Source organism: Pundamilia nyererei, unplaced genomic scaffold (assembly GCF_000239375.1).
Source record: "Pundamilia nyererei isolate P.nyererei 1_Seehausen unplaced genomic scaffold, PunNye1.0 scaffold00065, whole genome shotgun sequence".
Lineage (NCBI taxonomy): Eukaryota > Metazoa > Chordata > Actinopteri > Cichliformes > Cichlidae > Pundamilia > Pundamilia nyererei.
In genome coordinates this window covers 1,973,437-1,979,614 of record NW_005187466.1, presented here as the reverse complement: position 1 = coordinate 1,979,614, position 6,178 = coordinate 1,973,437, and positions in this window count along the sequence as shown.

Sequence of the window (6,178 nt, the reverse complement as noted above, 5' to 3'; positions counted from 1 at the left end):
AATATTTCTCTCTCTCTCTCTCTCTCTCTCTCTCCCTCTCTCTCGCTCTCTCACATTCTCCCTCTTTCTCTCCCTCATTTACTCACACCCCTCTTTTCTCTCCCACATCTTCTGGATTTTGATCAAAACACCACAGCTACTCCCTCAGTGGGATGACAGCTCCACACCCAGACACACTCCTCCCATCTTCACTCAGTGCCCCTCACCTCCTGCCTTGCTCCCTCTTTTCCCCTCTTTCCCCACATCCCAAACAGCCAGTTGTCTGACCACAAAGTGTCTGTTTGTGCATAGACATACCTTGTAAACTGAGACTAGCCACACTCGGATAAATACCATGCTTATAAGATCTCCACTTAGCACAAATCCAAGATATTAGCAGTGAATATTTTCTTACCTAAGTTCACCAAGCCTAGGTAGCACCAACTTATAGCATATGTCATAATATTTGAGCTGCTGTGTATTTGAAATGTTCTATTTTTTAGTCTAAACACTGTTTTTGTGGAACTATCTTGGTTGCACAATGCATCACATGCATTTCCAAGTATTGGACAAATTGCTGATATGGCAAGAATATAATATATTTGGTTAATTAGTCATCTTCCTGAGCTAAAACATGCACTGTTAGTGGAAAATGTGACATCATCAGGCTGAATAAGATGGGGGTTAGTAAATCTGTGTCCCTTTCGTCTGTGAAAAAACTGAAAGACGAGAGGGGGACTTGGTTGCTTGTGTTACTGTCACTAGTTTGTTAAGGAATAGGTGCAAATACTTAAATGCAGCACATCTGTAATGTGAAACTGGGGCAAAATCTGACTTTAAAAAAGCTTTTATATAATTGAAAAGTGCAAAAACAAGAGCGAGTGGTCTCAAAGCTGTTTGTAGTCTGCTGAAAAGCATCACGAAATGGCGTGATGCTGGTTAGTCCGGGTAATACACAAGGGAAAACTTCAGCACAGCAGCTGCGCAGGAAAGTATGACACTGTCTTGACTGGGACTAACACCACCGGCATCATCACCACAAAGAAGAAACATGGAAAGTTCGGCAGAGAGGCAGACCACCACCAGGCCCTGTGTCTCGCCATGTGCAAATATGAGATTATTTTTCTTTTAAAAGTGACTCATCACTTTATGCTTCTCCTCCATGCAATCAAGAGCTTTTTATTCAGCACTTCAGTTAGCCTCTACTGCAAAATGTTATGCAACATGACATGCAAATTCATTTGAAAGTGACGCTTTTTGGTTTCAAAGCTGTTTCATGGAGCAAATAGAGAAGACACCAAGAGGGAGTCTGGAACTGTAATTGTGGTTAAAAATACTGGTTAGCAATAAATATTTTGTGTTAGGTTTTTTTTTTTAGGTGTGGTCAGAGGGTTAGAAAGTTCAGATTTTCCCTAAAGCTTACCCTGCTGACTTCAACAGTAACCAATAAGCATTAAGAGAAAATGAATTAGTGTAATTGTTAACTTAATGTAGCTGACTGTCAGATCTAAACTTTCACGGTCTAACCGAGTGTTGTGTTATGTCTCAGTCCTAAAGCATGAGTGGAGAGTTGCTGCTACCAAGAAATGGTCCGAAACACCACAGGCAGTGTATCACAGCCAATGAAGTGGGTGGTGTGTGTATGTGACTGTAGCTGCTGAAAGTGCACCTTTTGTCCCAAATAATACCTCAGGTCCAAACATTGAGAAAAAAAGAGATTTGGCATGTGCTCCCTTTTTGTTTTAACTCACATAACTGAGGCTTGATTCTCTGTGGCTGAGTGTGTTTGTGTTTTCTAATCAGCAGTAGAAAGATGACAACATCGAGTAAATGGCTTCAGAAGCGTGTGAGAAATCTTCCCAAAAGGTGGCTCTGCATTATGCTGTTTATGTTTACTTGATCTAGCCTGAAGTTTCTGTGTTATGCTCCTCTAAATGGGTCCTAAAAAAGCTTGTTAGTAAACGTGCTTATATATTCTATGGGTTTGCAGATTGGCCACAGATACACTTTAATATCCTTTCTTGGGTCAAGAATAACCTTCACTGCAGCCTCTCAACCGAGATCTCAGCTGATCATTCCCAGACAGGAGCTTGAGGTTGGGTTTTGCAATTCGTGGAGAAAAAGGAGCACAAAAACAACACACACATGCAGAACTGTGCACATGCAGTGAAGAGCAAGCGCTGTGCAAACTGTTGTTACAGACCCAAATGCAAACATATGCACGCCTGGCCTGTAAATGCGACCCAAATGAGCTTCGTGTCAGTCGATGGCCAGACTGCAGACTGTTTATACCGATGAGGAGAGAGAAAGCACCCAGCGTGGACCCAATGGGACGCTAGAACTGGAACATTGCCACTTGTGGTCATGGCATGTAGTAGTAGTAATGTGGACCTGGCAGGCGCTGGATGCAGAGGGTGGCTGCGGAGGTGGCAGTGCCCCAGCCAACTCGTGGTTGTGTGGTGGTTAACCAGTCTAGGTCACCTACACTTCCTCTGGCCTCTCTCTCTGGGAGGAAAACAGTCTAGTCAAAATAATGGTGTCATTTTGGCTTTTTACGTTTGAGCAAGGCAAGACAAATTTAGCAACAGCAAAGTGAAAAGAGGAGACTTAAACAGATTATGAAACAAGTGAACAAAATATCTGTTATGTGTGTGTTTTTTTTTCTTAGCTCTTAAATAAAGAGTCTTAAATGAGTGGCACTGCTCCACTGCAGCCCGTAAATTCAGATGTGTCAACCTACGCAAGCAATTAGACCTGGGCTCTGCCTTCCGCTTTTCTCCCTCCTGCTTTAACCCACAGTGCCATCGTAATCCGTGCTTAAAGCTTTGCTCTTTGCTTGAGCTTTGACTTCTGCTTCCTGTCTGTCAGCACGACTGCTGTATTGTTTAAACTGGTGGGATGAAGAAGACACTGCTCGTATGATCTTAGTGTGTCAGATCCATTTTCTCAGTTTGCAGAGTCTAGACCTTTCTCACATGACCCTGCGAGTGATACAAGCCGACAAGTATTTATCACCCTGCTGCCCAGGCACCTGCCGAGTTGCTCATTCACAAAAAGGACTGATTATTCACACACTGTGAAATAAGCAGTTCAGCAAGTATGGTAACATAGAGAGATGATGCCATAGAAGTTGGTCCAGCAGTATCAGACCAGCATCTCATATTGGTGGACGTACCAGATCTGCTCAATAGCACAGAAAGTGTTGATGAGAAAAACTACAAAGGATTTCACATTGAAAGAAGCTACTTTGAAAAAACAGTTGATACAAAATTATTAATTATTTTATTAGAGTGAAATCAGAAGAAATGCCAGTTAGAGCCCAGGTGGAAGTACTGCAGCAGGCAGGATTATTACGTACACCAGTTAACTTAAGGGCGTGCGGCAGCAGAACATTTGTTAATAAATAGCAATTGCCAGAAAATACAGTTTTTCCATGATGAGGTTGTGTGAACATGTGATGTCTGTGTGAACACTCAGGTCCTGTTGCACATGCTTATACAGTGGTGGTTGCCGCCTCATGAACACTTTTGCTTCACAGTGGTCGGGGTCACGAAAGAAAAGGAGAAAGGCCTTTCCAAAGACAATTATAGTACAGACACGATAGCAAAATAAAAATAAAAAAGATCTTTATGGCCTAAATTTGTTGCTGTAACAGTTAACTACTGTGGAATTAAAGAAATTTTTTTATAGCTACAATATATCCTGCAGCATTAACAATATAATCTACATTAAGATGGTGATTAAACCTGCTGGCTTTACATTAACCTTTTATTACAGGGGCAGCCATAATAATTGTATACACACATTGCATTTTGTGGTTATTAAAGAGTTAAAGCTCGGTCAATTAAGGAAAGGTCATAAGCCTCGTTCGGTGCGATGTCTGGGCGATCTATTTTGTAAGTGACTTGGAGCTATGGAAGGTTAAAACTGCATACACGCCTACAAAACACATATAATACATATAATCTAGCAACAGGCTTGAGTGAAGGCCTAAATGTATTCAGCTTCTTGTTGCATTTGAGTTTGCTTAGTAAAAGGTGACAGAAGATGTGTCAAAAAGAAGACAAGTCCCGGGGATCTTCAGGGGCCTGAATTCATCGCCATATTTGGACGAAGATGCTAGGGAGGGGAACTTTGGTGTCTGCATTTATCTCTTAAAATTGATCATTGTCTGTAAGAAATGTAAATAATGTTCTTAAGATGCAAATAATGTTCTTGGAAAACGCGAGAAGGGGCGTCAAACCCTGACATTATAAAAGCAATTGCTTGTGTATTTTTGGGTGGAGATCTATGCTGATTGCGTGCAGTATCCATCTCCCCGCGCGTGTGTTCAATAAAATCATTGTTTGACCAGACTCTTCGGGACACTACCCCAAAAAACAAAACAAAAACAAAACAAAACCCAAACATATACAGCATTGGCAGAAAAACTACATCTCTGAATGTTGGTGAGCCACTTGCATGCTAACATGTAGTCAAACTCCAAGTTTAATTACATATATTTCACATGTCCCAACACATCTACAGAATGATACGAGGGAAGAATTGTCATGCTTTTGGTAAAGTCTTCTCATCGACTCTCTCATAAAAACATCAGTCATCAACTTCATTTTAACTGCACCAGAGCTGGCTAGCTGTTTCAGTTTGCTTTTCAGTTCCTAAGCTCTCATGGTAAGAAATCACAGGTTAGACACACGTTTCCAAAACACTGACATGTTCAGGAAAGTTTCTTATGCAGCTTTATATTTCACTTTTAAAGTTACTCGTTGACATGTAGGGAACAACAGCCATGTGACACTGCAAATTTGTGACAGAACATCATTTCCAAATGACCAGTCAGCTGACTGACTGACCAGTCAATCAGCTTTAGCTATTTCTTTTATGCTTGTTTTCTGGTTTCACAGTTGTAATGCATTATGGCTTTTATCATATTACACCTACAGCGATGGACAAAACAGTTGTTGACCACAGCGCACCCAAAATTATTGTGTTTCTTAATTCATTAATAATAAACCCTTTTTTTTATTAACCTTGAAATGCACCTCGCTTTAATTGAAACACTTTTGATGGTTAATAAACAAAAACAATATAGTTCTGTCTCCTGTTAGTCATATTTCAGTGAGATTTTATGTATTTTTTGTACAAATAACAAGTGAAATGGTTTTTCATTTCATGGTATTTTATAAAGGTCAGCCCAGCAAACAAATCTGTGTCAAACAGACAAATTTACTCATGAATTGTACAATTAATTGTTAACAGTAAGAGCAATGTTAACAATAGAGTGACCGTACTCTGTCTGGGCAATGAGCTGTGCCAAATTCCCTGAAATTGTTTATACTAGGAAAATGAAATAAGGTCTCTGATGGTGGCCGACAGCACACCATGTAACCAATTTCAGATCATGATTGCAATTTTACATTTTATTCACAGTTTGTTTGTTTTTGTTTTTTTTAATTGAGCTTGTTTAGGACCTTTAGTAAAAAGGCCATCCCAGTTATTTTTGCTTTGTGCATTTTTGTACTGTAAAAAATTATTTGTTCTTACAATTAACCACCAAAGATAGATCTTTGGTATTTGTTATGGAGATTCAAATAAAAAGGCAAATCTGCATTCTTGTTACTTTCCAAAAATAAGTCATTATCAATAAATGCCAAATGTAAAATATATGTTATATTTCAGATCTTTTACACTATAGTAAGGTAATTAAAAAAAAGTGGTCTATATTTTGTTTGGAGGTGAAATATGTCTGGATTCTTATATCTAAGGCTAAAATATAGAGACCGAAGCTGTGCAACTGTAGGATTGGAAAATTGACAGCAGTCCTCTAATGTAACTGTACAACATCTCTTGTTTACTATACACTCAAACTTACAAGAAAAGCTCCAACACTTTCCTGCTCATGGCCAGATGTTATTTACTCTGCATTTTAGTTGTGCTGCACAACATTAGGAGACACTGTGATTTCATAACCAATCTAGAATTAGCAAGGTAATTGCTGGGCTGCATTTTTTTTTTCTTTTAGTGACTCCAATCACAACCTGACATCTCCAAACCTCAGACACAGGATGATCTTTTCCTGCTCAGACAACAGATGGCTTGCCATCATTTTCTCAACTGCCCTGGAACCTGAAGGTGTCTGAATGAGACTGTGCTGTGTTTACTCTTCAGAGGAAAACCTCGCTGGATGACGGCCAACCAG